Source organism: Lampetra fluviatilis, chromosome 51 (genome assembly GCF_964198595.1).
Source record: "Lampetra fluviatilis chromosome 51, kcLamFluv1.1, whole genome shotgun sequence".
Classification (NCBI taxonomy): domain Eukaryota; kingdom Metazoa; phylum Chordata; class Hyperoartia; order Petromyzontiformes; family Petromyzontidae; genus Lampetra; species Lampetra fluviatilis.
Genome location: NC_136325.1, coordinates 918,260 through 937,496, shown reverse-complemented (window position 1 = coordinate 937,496; position 19,237 = coordinate 918,260). Strand labels below are relative to the sequence as shown.

The 19,237-nt window shown below is 52.5% G+C and overlaps 1 protein-coding gene across 1 annotated transcript in view; it reads left to right on the top strand.

Annotated features, from left to right (window-relative positions):
• LOC144948816 (uncharacterized) overlaps nt 1-18,847 on the top strand; it is a 28,275-nt gene extending 9,428 nt beyond the window's left edge. The window contains exon 3 of the mRNA XM_078878468.1: nt 17,361-18,847. The gene's annotated coding sequence lies outside the window, so the exon portion shown is untranslated. The remainder of the gene's footprint in view (nt 1-17,360) is intronic.
• The last annotated feature ends 390 nt before the right edge of the window (nt 18,848-19,237 follow it).

Genomic DNA, 19,237 nt, shown 5'->3' with positions numbered 1-19,237 from the left:
GCCTGCTGCATATTTGGAGTTTGCGTGTCTTTTTCTCTCCCCGTCTATGCGTGTATTTTTTTCCGGGTCTTCCGGTTTTTCCCTCCACATTTAGAGTATTTTGCTACTGCTATGAATTTCCACATGAGCCACGTCGTTGAGTTATCATTTGTCGCCAGGTCGCTTCTGTAAAATAACTATATAGGTCAGTGGGCCTTACATGGTAAAATAAAAATAGTTTATAGTTTTCATAATTTATATAGTTTTAGTTTTGTCCAGATCTAATGCCTCAGTGGGTCCTGGCTCAGGCACCTGAACTGGAATGATTGAAAGCCATGGGCCAGATCAGTTCAATAACAACGGTAGGAGGCTGCTATACATTTGCATAGCGCTTGTGATTGTAATCACCGACACACTGTTCCAGCATCGGCACATCCACGTATCATCGTGACGGACTACCAGGACCTACCGTGGAGCTGATCTCCCCACTCACCATCGGCTTGTCGTCTGTGAGATGCGCCTGCTATTATTTCAATGCAGTGGTGGGCATCCACTGAGGACCCCATTAAAACCCCCAATCGCCTGGTCTCGGCTTGTTTATGAAGTTTGCAAGCAAGAATGTCATCATCACAGCTGGAGTTGGCATCGTCCTCCCCCCGTCCTCTCCTCCAGGTGCCGAGTGAAAATGGGTGAGGTTCAGGACTGTGGCTCATGCAGCTGCTATGGCTGCGTTTGGTGCGCAGTCCAAACCTCCCCAGAGACCCTGGCTGACGGAGGGGATGTTACGGTCAGCTGAGGGAAAGTGGCAGGGCCCACTCCCACCGTCTACAACATCCCACATCTGATAATGAGGAGGCTTACCGCAGCCTTCGCTCGGAGGTTTGGAAAGCCGTAGGGCGCTGCAGGGATGAGTGGTGGTCGCAGGTTGCTACACTGGCTCAGGAGCACGCGATCACAAACAACTCTTTAATTACATAAAACAATAACTTATAGCGCCACATCTATCACCGTCCTTAAAGTAAACAACGGTGATCCGATCTCCGACCCCCAGGAAGAAGTCTGCAGGCTTGCTGACATATTTTTGAGGTCTTGGTGGAGAGGAAATTCCTCAGCCTCAGATTGTCTTCATGTGGCAACGTGGGGTTGACGGCGCGGGGTGCGTGGTTGTGCGCGCTGACACAAGGTGGGAAATAGGATCGTGGGCAGCGCGCAGTGATTGGTCAACTGGGGTGGGTGCTCTCAGCGACGTCCGCATGAGGTACTATAAAGGGGGACGCGCGGGAGCACTCGGGGAGTTGTTAACCAGTTGAAGATCGAAGACGGAGTTGGAGAGGTAGGGCCCTGAGACCCCTAGTCCCGCTGTCCTTGTAAGGGCCGGGGCCCTGTGTGGCTCGGAGGCGAGACTGTGGGACCCGTGGTCTGACGTCCATGTGGGACGAGGCTGTGGGACCCAGAGTCGAGACGGACACCCCAGCCGGGTGGGTTCCGAGAAGCTACGGGGCGTAAGAGCTCGTGGGGGTGTAGCCAGGGGAACCCTGTGGGTTAGGCTGCAGTTAGCCACCCGTGTAATATAAGTTGGTGTTAATAAAGAGTGTGCTACCCGTAAGGTCGTCTCCCGTCAAGTTACTACATTACAACTGGCGTCAGAAGTAAACCTGTCTTCAAAAGGATGGATACTAGGAAGACTACCCGTACCCACGAGCGAGATCGGGAAGACGATGGCGTACCGGAGCCACAAGCCTCGGAAGGCGAGGACGAAGAGTTGCCGCCGATGCAGCACTTCGCGGCGATGGCCGACGCTCCGCTCGCCTCCGACACCGGCCAACAAGATGCACACTCCCGCCTGGCGGAGTTGCTGCTCGCCGCCGCTTCAATTTTGGCAGAAATCACCGTTTCAGCAGGCGGGAGGATGACTATGAGGTTGGAGGAGGGAGCGCGGCCGGAGGGATCCCGCCAGAACGCGCTACGCGCCGAAAGTTTTGAAATTGGCGCCATTTTTGAGGGTCCACCATCGATTGGCGGGAAGCGTGGACACCACGTGGTCGGGGACCTCCACTCTACACAGCCCACGTCATCGGCGCGCGCCAAAACTCTCCACCATGCGCCTGCCGACGGAGCCGACATTTTCGTCAACCACAGCGGTGCGCGGGAAAAGCATTCATCGGAGGACGACGACCAGGTCTTCCAACAAAGACTGCCCGCGCGTTCAAGGCAGACGGGGGCGACTGGGGGGCCTTCCAACGAAGGTTCCTCGCACATCAAGAGATGTCGGGGTGGTCCGACACCACTGCCCTACGCGCGCTGCCGGCGACGCTTGACGACGACGCACTTGCGGCCTTCACATCCGCCCCAAGGTCGTCCCGCTCAACGCTCCAGGCCGCGCTACATCTCATGGCTAAGGTATTCGGACCGCCCTCGACCTGTCGCCACCAGTTCTACGATCGGCGTAAGATGGTTGGAGAAACTACGCTCGCCTATCGTACGGCGCTGCTCGCCCTGGCGGACGCCGCTTTTCCCCGCATGGACAAGGAGGGGAAGGACGCCATGGTGACAGAGCAGCTGCTGGCGTTGGCTCACGACCTGGGAGTCCCCATCAATATGGCGGACGAAATGGACATCTGCTCCTTGGGGGTTGCTACAGGTATCCACGCACACGAGGTCCTCAAGCGCAAGCGGGCGGTCGTCTGTGCATCGGTGGGGATCGCGACACCTGCCGCGACGGTCACCGAGCCTCAGACTGCTACGGCTTGGGAGGAGGCCTTCACCGTGTCAAGACCGGGGGAGTGGAGATCGGGAGGTCGTTCGCCCATTCGATCGTCCCGCAAGCTGGAGCAACCGAAACCTACGACGTCCCTCGTCATGTGTTACAACTGCGGCCTTCAGGGTCACGTCGCGTCCGGGTGCCGGGCTCCGCGTCAGCGCGCCACGGGACCACGTCCGGACGACGACCAAGGTCCCAAGTCGTCCCAGCTAACCCCGGCAAGTCGCGGCACCTCACACGCTCGGTCCAAAAACACGGCACACTCGGGTCGCCGCTTCGTGGTGGGGGGACCGCGTATGGGTACCGGGGATTCGGTTCGGCGAGGGGGGTTCGTACACGGCCCGGGAGCAGTCAAATGGTCCGAGTTGGCCCACAGGATAGTGGCTGCGTCGGCCGGGTCGTCCGTAGTAACGGGTTTTATTGACGGGGTTGAGGTCCGGGTGCTGGTGGACACGGGTGCGTCGGCCACTATCATTTCGGACCTTATTTATAACATCCTCCCCGTCCAATGTCGACCCCTTCTTCCGGTGGACGTACCGTTTTACGCGGCGAATGGGGGTTCTTTGGGAATCATCGGACAGATTCGGGCGACGATTTGTATTGGCGATATCAAATTGGCGGGTCCTATTTTTGTGTCATCATCTCTGGCAGTTCCTTGTTTGCTGGGTACGGACTTTCTGGCTAAAATGCCCATTAAAATTCTCGTCGATCAGGCCTGCATTGAGCTTCCATCTGGTCGGCGGGTTGCATTTTTAACGAGTCCTACCAAAATACGCACGGTTTGTGCTACGGTTCAGGCGCTGGCAACTCAGACCGTGCGGGTGCCCCCGGGATCGCAAATGTTGGTACCCCTTCGATTGCGAAAACCCCTCGGGGTGGATGCAGCGGAACAAGGTGTTCTGTTGGGGCCGTCAAACAGAGCTGTTGGGGGCCTCGACTTAGCGGTAGCTCAGACCATGGTGCGCGCCGACAGGGATCCGTTCGTTATGGTTCTGAATACGGGATCGCGGCCAGCTGTAATTACACAGGGCACGGTGCTGGCTCACGCGGCGCCGCTACCCGTCGATGAACAGCTCGTTGCACATGCGGATTCTAGCCTCGATACGCATCCTCCATTGGAGGAGGGGACAGAATGGTTGGACTCGTGTGCTGGGTCTAGTAACTTATCTAGTGTGCAGTTGGGAGCGTTGAGGGGCCTGCTACTCGAATTCGCTGACGTGTTAGCAGACACAAGTACGATATTGGCTGCACGGACCTGTTGCGCCACCACATAGCTACGGGGGACGCGGCCCCTATTCGGCAGAATCCCTTCCGGCTCAGCTCAGCCGAGAAGGAGCATGTGCAGTCGGCTGTTAATGACATGTTGGCTGCCGACATCATTTCGCCCTCTTCCAGTCCGTGGGGTGCTCCCATCGTCCTTGTTAAAAAACAGGACGGGTCCTTGCAGTTTTGTGTGGATTTCCGCCGCCTAAATAAAATCTCGATGGCCGACGCGTATCCACTCCCCAGGATGGATGAGTCGCTGGATGCCTTGGCGGGAGCACAGTTTTTTTCGACGCTTGACCTGCTTTCGGGATTTTGGCAATTGCCCCTCGATGAGGAATCGAAACCAAAGACCGCTTTCCGGACACCAGGAGGCCTATTTGAAGTAAATCGATTGTCCATGGGCTTACATTCCGCTCCCGCCACGTTCCAGAGGCTCATGGAATTGGTTTTGTCAGGACTCCAATGGGACACCTGTTTGATTTACCTCGATGATATCATCGTTTTCAGCCGGACTTTCGAGGAGCACCTCCAGCGATTGAGAGTGGTGTTCCTCAGGATGCGTTCCGCCAAATTAAAATTTAAACCGGCAAAATGTCACCTGCTTCGGGAATCGGTCAAGTACTTGGGGCATATCGTTGGCCGTTCGGGGATCTCTACAGACCCTGCTAAGACGCACTGCGTCAGCTCATGGCCAACGCCAACCTCAGTCACTGAAGTCCGCAGCTTCATAGGATTCGCCTCCTACTACCGCCGTTTTGTCGAACATTTTGCCACCATAGCCAGGCCCCTACACGCTTTGACGGCTAAAGGGGTAAGGTTTCACTGGGGGCCGGAAGAGGAGGCTGCGTTCTGCTCCCTTCGGGACGCCTTGGTGCGGGCTCCTCCCTTGTGTTACCCCGATTTCACGCAACCGTTCCTGCTTGACACGGATGCCAGTAACACGGGTATCGGGGGAGTGCTCTCACAGGTGGTCGGGGGGGTCGAACGGGTGGTCGCCTACGGTAGCAGAGTTTTGTCACCTGCGGAACAATGCTACTGTGTAACACGTCGTGAATTGCTAGCGATCGTTTTTTTTATACAGCAATTCAGGCCGTATCTCTATGGCCGTCATTTTACTGTTCATACGGACCACGCGGCTCTCCAATACGCAATGCGGGTGGCGCAACCCTCCGGCCAATTGTCCCGATGGCTGGAGGTCCTCCAAGACTACCAATTCACGACGATTTACAGGAAGGGATTGCGGCACTCGAATGCGGATGCCTTGTCGCGGCTGTCGCCTCGCTCGGAATGCGCATGTCTTCTGGGATCGGCGCGGTGTAAACCCCCTGTCACCGTCCCCGCGGAAGTTTTGCTCGCCGCCACTGACGCTCCGGGGGTCGACGCGCCCGCCGCTCCCACGGGCGGGGACTCGTTACTCGCGTTGCCTCTTATCGAGTGGGGCCGTCTCCAAATGGCCGACAGTTCCCTACTCACGCTGCGTCGGAAGGCAGAGGCTCCCGGGGGGGGGGAGACGCGGTTCGGTTCCTGGGTGGTCAGACAGGGCCTCCTGATGAAGTGGGACAATATGTCCCGGCGTCATACGCTCGTTGTGCCATCTGCTATGCGGGGTAGGGTCGTTCTGGCTGCTCACGAACGACTCACGCATTTGGGATTTCATAAAACGCTCGCCCTACTCCAACGGGACTATTATTGGCCGGGTATGGGGAGCGACGTGGCAAACATCCTCAAGGGATGTGTGGGGTGCGCTCAAAGAAAACCGCCACAAATAGCGGCTAATCCACCGCTACAATCCATTCAGGTTTCGCGCACGAACGAACTGGTTGCGCTCGATATCTTTTGGCCCTTTCCCGCTACACCTAGGGGTAACAAGTACCTGCTGGTAGGCGTAGAATATTTCACCCGATGGCTCATGGCGTGGCCACTCGCCAACCAGTCGGCTGCGGCAGTGGCGGACGCCTTTGTCCAGGGCTATGTTTTGGACAAAGGCGCCCCCGAACGCTTGCTGACGGACCAAGGAAATAATTTTTCGAGCGTTTTGTTGCGCGAGGTGTGCGACCTGTTGGGTACGAAGAAAGTGCGTACCTCCCCGTACCACCCGCAGACTGATGGAATGGTTGAACGTCTAAACAGGACGATTACTTCTATGCTGTGCCAATAAGTCTGCAACGATCAGGTTGATTGGGACTTACAGGTACCTGGGGTACTCGCGGCCTATCGAATGGCCCCCCATGCGGCGACGGGGTTTTCCCCATTTTTTCTCGTGTATGGGCGGGAGGCCGATCCGGCCATGGATGTCCAACTAGGGATTTCCCAGCCACGTGCGAAATCTAAATTGGCCGACCACATCAAATTTAATATCGCCAAACTGGCTGAAGCGCGAGAGGTTGCGAGGTTGAATTCAAGGTCTCGCTAGATCGCTAACGAAAGATTGCATGCACGAAAGGTGTATACGCACGATTGGAAACCAGGCGATAAGGCCTGGCTGCACTGCTCACATGCACCGTTGGCTACGTTCCCTAAATTGTTGAGACCATGGAGGGGACCGGTGGAAATCGTGCGTATTTCACGACCCCAGAGTATCCAGATTAAATGGGAAAAACGCCGTTGGTACGTACACCCCTCCCGGCTGAAACCCTTCGCGGCACCGCATGACCTCCCTTTGTGCCGTAACGACCGAGCGTGTGATGGGGCCGTCGACTCGGGGAGGGATGTGTCGCAGTCTGATCCTCACGTGTCTCCACCTGACCCACTCCCAGGTGTCTCGGACCTGACGGCTGTTGACCGTCGTGAACCGGAACCCCGAGGCACGCGCGGATCTCCGATGCCTGCCCCGTGCCTTCCTGGACTGCCGGCACCACCGGATGGTCAACCGCGTCTGGTGCCGTACAACGGACCGGCCAGGCGGACTCGTGCTAAGACACGACACTTTTCATGAAAAAAAAAATAAACAAAAAAAAAGAACCCGAGATTGCAGCTCGCCGCCACGTTCCCATTCTGCCCGGTATAATGTCCCGTTCAAGGGGCGCTCGGAAATGAAGGGACGCTGCACGAGTCATTTTTTTTGCATACACATTTATTGTTGCCGCTCGCCGGGTTGTACATATTGTACATATTGTTCTTGTTGTCGCGGTAGCATGTTCTGATTCTTGCGAATGGCGGAGTTCTTGTTGTGTTGTGTTGTTGTGATTGTTGCTTGTGTTACGGGGCACACACGGGGGGGGGGGGGGGGGTAATACAATTTTTTTTATAGCAGCCGGGTCGGCTGCGAGCTATGTGGTAGGGGGTGATGTAGTTGTGGTGTTGACGCACGCCGACAGTGAGAGATCACGGGGCGGCGCGGGGTGCGTGGTTGTGCGCGCTGACACAAGGTGGGAAATAGGATCGTGGGCAGCTCGCAGTGATTGGTCAACTGGGGTGGGTGCTCTCAGCGACGTCCGCATGAGGGACTATAAAGGGGGACGCGCGGGAGCACTCGGGGAGTTGTTAACCAGTTGAAGATCGAAGACGGAGTTGAAGAGGTAGGGCCCTGAGACCCCTAGTCCCGCTGTCCTTGTAAGGGCCGGGGCCCTGTGTGGCTCGGAGGCGAGACTGTGGGACCCGTGGTCTGACGTCCATGTGGGACGAGGCTGTGGAACCCAGAGTCGAGACGGACACCCCAGCTGGGTGGGTTCCGAGAAGCTACGGGGCGTAAGAGCCCGTGGGGGTGTAGCCAGGGAAACCCCGTGGGTTAGGCTGCAGTTAGCCACCCGTGTAATATAAGTTGGTGTTAATAAAGAGTGTGCTACCCGTAAGGTCGTCTCCCGTCAAGTTACTACATTACACATCCACACATGGTACTATAAATACAACGATCCCCCGTATCGTCTTAACTGTTGGGGCAAGTGTTATTAGCGAGTAGCACCTTATGAAGGCCGGCACGGCACACGAGGGGGTGGGTGGCCAGCACCACGCCTAGTCGCCTTTGTCTCCCCAGTGGTTTACACACCAGACCTAGGGGAGGCGCAAGACTGGTTCAGATAGTCGTCACCGGTGTTAGCCGTGTGCGGGAATCAAACTCGGGTCGCCGGTTTCGTAGCGCAGCACGCTACCCGCTACACTACCGCTCCCCACACACACAGACGATACACACACAGACACATGCGCGCGCGTTGCAACACGCTAACGCTCGCTGCGTTGGGTGTCGTTCGCGTGAGCGGCGGTTGAAGTCGCTGCTTTTTTTGTATTTGCGTGCGCAGGCTAAAAAGGGTCAACAATCGGTTAAAACCGGTTTTTGCCGTGGGCAAAGTAGAAAACGTATCGAGCGTCTTGAGAAATGCAGGGGAGAAGCAAGCAGTAGCAGCGGGCAAAGTGGGGGTTCAGCGGTCAACCGCACTCAGAGGACGCCGGTTCGACTCCAGCTCCCGGCGCGTGGCAGCCCTCCTGGGGGGCGGAGCGCAGAAACTCCGCCCCCCGCCCCGCCCCCTCCCCCCGCTTCTACCCCCCAACCACACGCCGCGTGTGGTGGGGGGACGCGTGGGTGGGGGGCATCCACCCCTCTCTCATTTCGTCTCGACTCACATTTGACTGACATCGCTGCTGCCGATGTTTGTAACCCTATTTCATAATAATATGTTAGCCTATATCACTATTTATAGATGATATCCTTGAGTCTTTCGGTAGATTGTTTTAGTTGCACTCGTGTATTGGAGTTCAGAGGGAAGACAGTCTCCCAGTACCAGTGTTCGTGAAAATATTTCAAGGTCACAATACTCACAACGACATAACGCTACTCACAACGATACTCACAACAATACTCACAACGATACAATGATACTCACAACAATACTTAACGATACAACGATACTCACAACACTACTCACAACGATACTCACAACGATACAATGATACTCACAACAATACTTAACGATACAACGATACTCACAACACTACTCACAACGATACTCACAACGATATAACGCTACTCACAACAATACTCAAAACAATACTCACAACGATACTCACAACGATACTCACAACGATACAACGATACTCACACCAATACTCAACGATACAACGATACTCACAACGATACTCACAACAATACTCACAACGATACTCACAACGATAATCACAACAATTGAGTCATTGTGTCTCTTTACTTTCGTGCCGGCCCCCATGGGCCTCGAATTTGTCAAAGGCGCGTGGGTGTTGATTGTGGTGATTGATACGATAGCCATTGATACGATATTGATACGGTATTGATACGATATTGATAACGCATTGATACGGTATTGATGCGATATTGATACGGTATTGATGCGATATTGATACGATATTGATGTGATATTGATACGATATTGATACTGTATTGATGCGATATTGATACTATATTGATACTGTATTGATAACGTATTGATACGGTATTAATGCGATATTGATACGGTATTGATGCGATATTGATACGATATTGATACGGTATTGATACGATGTTGATACGACATTGATACATAGTTGATACGATATTGATACTGTATTGATACGCCATTGATACGATTTTGATACTTTATTGATACGACATTGATACGATATTGATACAATATTGATACGATGTTGATACGGCATTTATACTATATTGATACGACATTGATGTGATATTGATGCGGTATTGATACGATGTTGATACGATGTCGATAGGGTATTGATACTATATTGATACGGTATTGATACTATATTGATACGATATTGATACGATGTCGATACGGTATTGATACTATATTGATACGGTATTGATACGAGGTTGATACGATATTTTTACGATATTGATACGATAGCCATTGATATTATATTGATACGATGTCGATACGGTATTGATACGATATTGATACGATGCCCAGACGCGTGGATGGGGCTTGGTGCATGGTAGACCGCAGGTAATTTTTTAATGAATTTTAAAAAATCCACAATTTTTCTTAGCACGTTTGTTGCTGTTCACTCGCCCCCCCTCCCTCCAATGCGAGGACAATGAGGACAATGCGAGAACAATGCGAGGACAATTAGGAGCCAAGGAACCGACGTGGTGACTCAGGGCCCTGCGCTCTTTGTACCCCCCGCGTGTCACAGCGACAGCAGCGGTCGCGAGCGCTGCGCCGCGAACCCGGCAACCCGAGTTCGATACACCCCTCTCACGGCCAACAGCAGTGACGCTTATCTGAACTGGTTATGTGCCCCTCCTAGGTAGACTCAGCCTCAAACGAGTATCTGGTGTGGTGTCTAAACATCAGCACTGGGGAGACAAAGGTGGTCGGACGTGATGCTGGCCACCCACCCCCTCGTGTGCCGTGCCGGCTTTCATTGCTACCCACCAACAGCGCTTGCCCCAACTGTGTAGGCAACACGGGGGATCTTCGTCTCTGGTGGTGGCAGCGGTGGTGGTGATGGGGGTGGTGTTGGCGTAGGTGGCAGTGGTGTTGTTGGGAGATGGTGGTGGGAGGCGGTGGTAGCGGTGGTGGGGGTGGTTTTGATGGTGTGGGGTGGAGAGGGCGGGTGTGGGCTCGCTTTCGTTCGGGCTGCAGCCTCCTCTGGTGCACACGGCCCCTCCATCCCTCCATAGCTCCCTCCCTCCCTCCCTAGCTCCCTCCACCCTCCCCTCCCACCCGCATCCTTCCAGGAATCCAGAGCCGTGCAGGATTCGAGGAAATTCAGAAAGAGAGCGAGAGAAAGGGCTGGAGGTGGCTACAGCGGGGTGGCGGGGGGTGGGGGAGGAGGGGGCGAGGGGGGGCGGTGGAGGGGGGTGTCGGGACGCTGAGAAGGCAGGCGGCTGATGGGATTTTGGGGGGGCCCCGAGTTGTGGGGCTGGGGTCCCATTGTTGCTTTGTCCGTGAGGAAGCTGCCTGCTCATGACAGGCGGAGAGAACGGAGTTCAGAGGAGAGCGGTGGGCATGGTAGAGCGGGCATGGGAGAATGGGTGTGGGAGAGCGGGTGTGCGAGAGTGATTGTGGGAGAGCGGTTATTGCAGAGCGGGTGTGGGAGAGCGGGGATGGGAGAGCGGGTACGAGAGAGCGAGTATAAGAGAGTGGAGTTCAGAGGAGAGTGGGTATGGGAGAGCGGGTATCGCAGGGCTGGTACAGGAGAGCGGGTGTGGTAGAGCGGGTGTGGGAGAGAAGGTGCTGGAGAGCGGATGCGGGAGAGCGGGCATGGTGCAGGAGAGCTGGTCGCAGTTCAGCGCAATTGTCTCTGCGTGTCGCTATTCATCTCGCACACTTCCCGCCACCCCCTTCCCATCTCTCGTCTCCTGTTTCCCACTCGTTCGCTGCTCATTACCCGCTCGTTCGCCGCTCATTACCAGCTCGTTCCCCGTTCGTTCACCACTTATCGCAGGGGTTCACACCCAGCAGGCCCCCACCCCCCCCCCCCCCTTCAAATACGAGGACTTCGGCGACGTCGCGGCGTTCACCGAAGCAACGACGTTAGAGATCCGTGGCGTCGTTGGGAACGAGTCGGCCATACTGTGTGCGTGCCGGCCTCGCGGTCCAAAAGTCGCCAATAAAACGACTGCGCAGAGACAGCTGCCACTGGGTGGTACCCCCAGGTTAGACCACGCGGCAACGTCACCCCTGCTGTGGAACTACAGCAGACTTCGTGAAACGCAGCAGTGCCTTCCTCCTCCACCGTGATGATCACCCTGAGTGCCTACACAAGTTTTTCTTTTGCCCGGAGACGTCCATCTCAGGGCAATTTTAGGGATGCGATTGTGTTCCATTCTCAGGACGTGGCCACTATAACCATCGCAGTCTTCGATGTGTTTTAATTTCCTTTGTTCTGTTCCAGCTTCGGGTTCTCGAGTACAATTCACGATTGGAAATGTTGTTTGGCCAAAATATACAGCGTAGATATTTTTGAGGCATCCATTGTGGAGGGCCTCAACCTTTGTTCATGTCTGTCTGCTTTTATGACCCTCCAGCATTCAGAGCCACATAGCAGGATGGACGTGACGTTGCTGTTGTATATTTGGGCTTTGGTTTTCAGATTGCACTGTTTGGACTTCCAAATGGTTCGCAGTTGACAGAAGGCGCCCCTATTTTTTTCCCGGCCTTGCCATGATGTCTTTATGGCCCCCACTGTCCCTGCTGATGAGGCTGCCCAGGTCGATGAAGTCATCCACAAACTCCAGTGGGTCACCATTTTATAACAACGGGTGTCATGGAAGTGGCGGCATTGATACGCATCACTTGAGTTTTTGGAGCTTTCAGCAGGGGCGGTTTCTTCATTAGGGCGATTGGGCGACGCACCACCAATGTCATTCAACCACAGAGTTTCGCGAGCCGTTACTGTGCCTCTGGATATAGTCCAATCAGCGTCATGTCACGTTCTGTGGAGTACCGCCTCTTTTTGGGCGATTTCACTCCGGCTGAGAATCGCCCAGAGTGTTCCCATAGACTTACATTCAAAGATGTTTTTTTTCGAACGGCGGGCGCTGCAATGCATTCTCTATGGCTTCCGGGAGGGCTCGCACTAACGTGCTTACGTCATCATACGTAAGCACGTTTCATCCACCAATATTATTTGTCGCCACCTAGTGGAATCTTTAATAAAAGAAACTGAGTGGATTGTATTAATAGTGAGTATAGAAACAAACAAGATGTATTGTAAGAGTCACTTTATTTTTCATTAATATTAAAGAAGTGAAGTTGCCTTTAGATGCTTAAGCTGTTAATTTATCCATTGCATGGGTGGACCTTATCCTTATCAATCATCCAGACATTTGCCCCCCCCTGAGAGATTTTGCAGGAGTCGCCACTGGCTTTCAGTTTTATTTCCTGGAGGTTGGAGTGATTAGTGAAAAGGACAGCGAGGGTCAAAGTCTCGGTCCTCCAGCTGGTTGAACAGGGTCCACTGGATACCTCTGGGTTGGTCCGATATAGTATTGCTCATGATGCAGTCGATGTTGAGGAGGATGGATGAGATTGATGCATCCTTGTCTCAGTCCAGACTTTGCAGGAGAGAGTGTTGTCAGTGATTACACTGCATTAAAAGTGTTTGTACAACTTTCCTATGATGGTTATGATTTTTGATGGAAATCTACAGGAGCTCATTATCTTCCAAAGGCTTTCTTGAAATCCACACAAAGATGTGTTCTATTCTAAGCACTACTCCATGTTGTTTCACAGTGCAAAGATCCAGTCCATACATCCATACCTGTCAACCCATACGGTTTACCCGTATTCTTGTACAGGGAAATTGAGTTTTCAGGTCCATACGGCATTCAGCCGTTTCAATATGGGCAGTTTATTTGTCTATTTGTTTGTGTTTCTCTCTTGTGATGGGATTTTGTAGGATGATTGTTGAGATTTATAAGGACACGGGGTGACCAATAAGGTAAGAATTGGTCTGTAATAAGGGGGTTGACAACTATCTACATTCTCTTCCTCTTTTGAATCCCGCTCGCTCCTGCCTGAGCCTGGTGTCAATGGCTATCTCCATTCTGTTGAGGAGAACGCTGCTGAAGACCTTGCTGGGAATGGATAGTAAGGTGATTCCTCACCAGCTATTGCAGTTCTTGAGGTTTCCTTTTTTTGGGTATGTTAATGATGAGACGTTTAGTCCAGTCATCGGGGATGTTGTCTGTGGCCCAAATGTTATGGAAGAGGTCTGTCAGAACCTTGGCAGCTGTGGGAATGTTTTTTTAGCATCTTTGCGTGGATTTTATCCTGTTGCACATGCCTTGCCACTCTTGAGAGATTTGATAGAACCTCAGATATGTCAGGAGGACCGGTGTCAATGTCAAGGATATCATTTGTTGATGGGATGTTGGCTGGCTGTTCTGGGTCAGGGAGGTTGAGCACTTCTTGGTAAAGTTGGACCCATCTAGCTGCTTGTTCACTCTCAGAGGTAATGGTGTTGTCATTTGTGTCTGTAATGGGAGCAGATTGGTTGTAATGTCTGTCCCAAAGACGCTAGGTGGTCTTGGTAGACTGTGCTCAAGTCTCCATTGGTCTCCAGCCTCCTCAGCTTCACTAGCCAGGTTCTCAACAAAGGCCGTCTTGTCTCTCCTGGCTCTCGTCTTGACTTATCTGTTCTTGTTCTTGTTGGCTATCTGGGCCTGTTCTTGTAATCTTGGTGATTTGGAGTTTAGTTGCTTTTTTTAATTAGTTTTCTCTCTTTAAATGTCTGCCATGTACCCGGTGTTATCCACTCTTTAGCCCCTTTTGTTTGAAACCTAGGACCCTTTGTGCTGTTTCATTATAGGTGTTCTTGATGTTATCCCATTTTCTGTTGATGTTTTATTCTTTCTCCATATCAGTGGTGGTATTTATCAAACTAAAACGGTTCTTTAGCTCCATGACAAACTCTTTGATCTTCTTCGGGCACTTGAGTTTTGCAATGTCCAAGTTGTTTCCGGCACTGACCTTGTGGTATGACCCTCTTGAGCTTGATAGTAACAGCGGAAAGGTAGTGGTCGGTGTATGCATCTGCACCACGGTATGTTCTAACATCCTGGAGTGACCCACACGTCGCTTTCCATCGATAATAATGTGGTCAATCTGGTGGGTGGTGCTACCATCAGGAGACTTCCAGGTGAGCTCATGTATGTTCTTCTGGGGGAAGATGGTCCCACCAATGACAGGGTTGTTGTTCATACAAAAGTCAACTCGTTCCCCATTGTTATTCCTTTCATCACTTCCGTCATGGTTGGTGTTGTTGGGTTTCACTTTAGCGTTCATATCGCCGATAATGAGGAGGATGTCATGCTGGGGCACCTTTGAAATAGCCAGCTGTAGTTATTCATACCAGTCCTCTTTGCTCTCTTCCTCTGCCTCATTTGTTGGTACATAGCACTGCAACATGGTGAGTTTGCAGAACTTCGACTTGAGGCGCACTCTAATGAGCCTCTCACTCACTGGCTCCCATCCAGTAAGGATCTGGCTTTTTCCTTAGAGAGTGCGATGGCAACACCATGTGTATGGATGTTCTCATGGCCTGAGTATGGCACCACTGATCCGTCATTCGTCACAAGACGTCCAAAGCTGGTCCAGCGACATTCACTTATCCCCAGGATGTCGAGATTGTACATGTTCATCTCGCTGAGGACTTGTGCTGTCTTGGAGGTCTCGTACATGGTTCTAACATTAACATGGGCCAAGGCGGAGCTTGGTTTTTGGCCCCAGTAGACTCTCTTTCATACTCCTGACTTACAATGGCTGGCTTAGAAGAGGTCCTGGAGTGTTGCAAAAAAAGTCTTCGGGATCTGAGTGGGGACCATCCTCATGAGGTATAGTAATTTGGAAAGGATCATCGTCTTAATTAGATGTCCTCGTTTCTATAAAGAGAGTGGGACATCTGCCCAGACCGCTACCAAGGTGGTTGTTTCTTGAAGCTGCCGAGGGTAAATTCATTGAAAAGAGTGAGTTTCGAGAAGAGGTCACAATGACATTTAATATGGGATGGAGACTATTAAAATGGGACAAAGTCATTTGTAGGTTTAGGAGATGCTGCTGATGGCAGCATTAGTTCCGATTTTGTTACATTTAGCTTGTATCCCAATGCCTATCCATATTCCATTGCCAATGCTGGTATTGTGGGAATTTATTACTTCAAAATATTGTCAGAAAAAAAGCGTAATTTATTTTCAACCTTGCCACACTTCACCCCCACGACGGAGTGATTTTCCCTCACCCTTTCGGCGAGTGGTTCCATTGGCAGGGTGCAGAGTAGGGGGAGACAGTGGACTGCCCTGTCTCGTCACCCTTTCCCAGCGAAAAACTCTGAGATGTTAATACATTTGTCATAACTGAGGTCGTGGGATCTGTGTATCAGAGTTTGCCCATGTCTATGAATTGTTGGGGAAATTCAAATGTACGCATTGTCTTAAATAGAAGTTCCATTCAAGTATATCAAACGCCCTGTCCCCATCCAGCATCAAGGCGTACACTGGGAGATTGTGCCTGCTAGCAATCTCTGTTGCATTGACTCGGGTCCTGACATGTTCAGCGGAGTCTCTATTCTTGATGAAACCCGTCTGAGCCGTTCCTGTCATCGTTGGTAAAATATTTTCCAGTTTACCCGGAAGCATTCATTGATTGCTCTGGTCCTGGAAAGGGGGGGTCTTTACCTTTGCGTATAGAGCAGATGTATGAGCGGTAGTTCTTGGTTTTAACCATTCTTGCTAATAATATTGTGGTGGCTGCAGAGGGATCATGGAAGGGAAGCATGGCTGTTTTCATATCACCTACTCATTTGATAGTTTATCAGTTTATTACATTCTAGTCTCATCCCATCCAGTTCTTTGATAATTTCAGCTGATTGTGTGGCTTTACATCCTCTCATCGCTGTTATTTTTCCCAGATGTTTATTTAAGCCTCCATGCTCCCTTCTCCACGAGGGAAACCTCTGATACATACACTTTAAGTGCATCCCATAGTATTTGGGGAGAGGGAGGTGGGGATGAAGCGACATTGTTACTCATATATCCCTCATTTTCCTCTTTTATTTCTTTGACCAGTTGATCGTGCTCTAAGAGTCGACGGTCTAGGGGCCAATAATTTATAAGTCGTTATTATTTTTGTGGTCTAAGATTAATTAGATTGTCATCAGAGCGTGGCCGTACATTTGCATATCCAGGATCTCCGCTTTGGTGAGGTGTGGTAACAGGGGCATGGAGATGAGAAAATAATCGATTCTGGAAAGCTTCTATTGGGCTCTAGAAATGTGGGTGATTCTCTTTCGGTGGGGTGGAGGGTCCTCCACCGGTCTGTCAACTAGCGTTGAGTGATTATTTCACTGAGTAGAAGCCTCTGTGCCGCGTTTTGGTCAGAATTAGTCGAGTGCCATTTATCTGGAACGGGGTATTTAAGCAGGTTCAAATCGCCTCCTGCGATAAGACCCCCTTCCTTTTCTCAATAAGAGACGCAATTACAGGAAAAAGTTTTGAATTGATAGGGGGGGAGGGGCGGGTGATAGACGTTCATGAGGGTGACTTCTTTGCCCTGCAATGTTCTTACAAAGGGATCTGGGCACAGTACTATTAGTGAGCTCCTCTGGAAGGTGGGACTATTTCTGGATCATGTAATCTGCGTGCCCAGACTCCACATGGAGTCCGGGACCCGGCTAAACAGGCACGACATGGGTTAGAGAAGAGATGGGCTAATGCGGTACAGGAGGGTGTGGCGCTGAGTGGACTTGCCGATGACCCTGTACCAGCGGTGTCAAGATCGACCTCTATGGAAGAGGCTCGTGAAGGGAAGAACGCCGCGAGGTAGTTAACACCTCCAATGCCAACGTGGCATGGATAGGCTAAGGCCGACTGAGACGTGAGCCCGAGTTTGCATGCGTGGGAAATGCGGTGGCCCTGAGCACGCGGCCTGTGCTGTTGTTACAGGAACACGCCGGTGGGACACTCCGATGAGACGCTCTGGTGGAACATGCCGGTTGGACCCGCCGGTTGGGAACGCTGATGGGACACGCCCGTGGGACACTCCAGTGGGACACTCCGGTGGGACACTCCGGTGGGACACTCCGGTGGCACACGCCAATGGTACATGCCGTTGGGACACGCTGGGGACAGTCTGGAGGTCGGGCCCACCAAGACGAGGACGACGAGGACCCCTCATCCACCGCCTCCACTTGCCACGTCCCCCTCGTCACTCCCCTCATCACTCCCCTCGTCACTCTCCTCGTCTCCCAGCTGAAATCCAGCGGAGTTCTCGTCCCCCTTTACCAGAAGCTCAGGTTTTAGTTTTTGTCCCCTTCTCCGGCACAGTTCGTGTTCAACCATTTCTCTTGGTCCTGGGAGTAACACCGCTCACAAACGGACGGCGGAAGTGGCAGCCCTCTCTCTTCTCTCTCTCCTCTATCCCCCCTATATATCTCCCCACTCTCTCTCTCCTCTATCTTCTTTCTCCTATCTCTCTCCGCTATTTCTCTCTCCACAACTCGAGGCAAAAGCGTTGCCAAAATTGCCATGGTGACGTTTTCATCTTCTGCCACGGCGACTTCTTCTTCTGCCACGATGACTTCTTCATCTTCTGCCCTGGTGACTTCTTCTGCCATGATGACTTCTTCTTATTCTGACACAGTGACAACTTCTTCCATGGTGACTTCTTCATCTTCTGCCACAATGACTTCGTCTTCTCCGTCTGCCATGGTGACTTCTTCTGCCATCATGGTGACTTCTTCTCCGTCTGCCACGGTGACTTCTGCCATCACGGTGACTTCTTCTTCTGCCACGGTGACTTCTTCTCCGTCTGCCACCATGGCGTTCCACGCCTCTCGCGTTTCATCGACGGTGGATTTCAGGTGCCGTCACGTCGCCGTTTTGTCTCCGGCGCAGACGGCTTCACGTCGTGTTCAACGCCCCCATGTCCACCCCCCTTACATGTTGGTGTAGACGGAGCGGACCCTCGCAGATACAGTCGCAGCCGCGTGGTTGTTGTTGTTGTTATTATGATTGTTGTTGTTACCATGTTGTTGTTGTTGTTTAAGCGGAGGGTACGGTGTCCATGTGAGCGTTGAACACCCTCACGCGTATGGTCGCACGGCCCCGCGGGGAGCGGTCGGCTTGCGGTGCGGTCCCCTCACTCACACACACACACTTTCCCTGACACTCTCTCACACTCTCATACACTCTCATACTCTCCCTGACACTCTCCCTGACACTCTCCCTGACACTCTCCCTGACACTCTCCCTGACACTCTCCCTGACACTCTCCCTGACACTCTCTCACACAAGACAAAGATCCCCCGTATAGCCTTAACAGACTGTAGGGGCAAGTGCTGTTAGCGAGCACCTATGAAGGCCGGAACGGTACACGAGGGGGTGGGTGGCCAGCACCACGCCCGACCGCCTTTGTCTCCCCAGTGGCGATGTTTACACATCGCACCAGGTACTCATTTAAGGCTGAGTCGACCTAGGGGAGGCCCAGGACCGGTTCAGATAATCGTCACTGGTGTTAGCCGTGAGCGGGAATCGAACCCGGGTCGCCAGGTTCATAGCGCAGCGCACTATCCGCTACACTACCGCTCCTCACACTCACACATACACTCACACATTCTCACACTGACACACTCTCCCTAACACTCTCTCACACTCTCATACTCTTCCTGACACTCTCTCACACTCACACACTCACAACTCTCCCTGACACTCTCCCTGACACTCTCTCACACTCACACACTCTCCCTGACACTTTCTCACACTCACACACTCTCCCTGACACTCTCCCTGACACTCTCTCATACTCACACACTCTCACACTC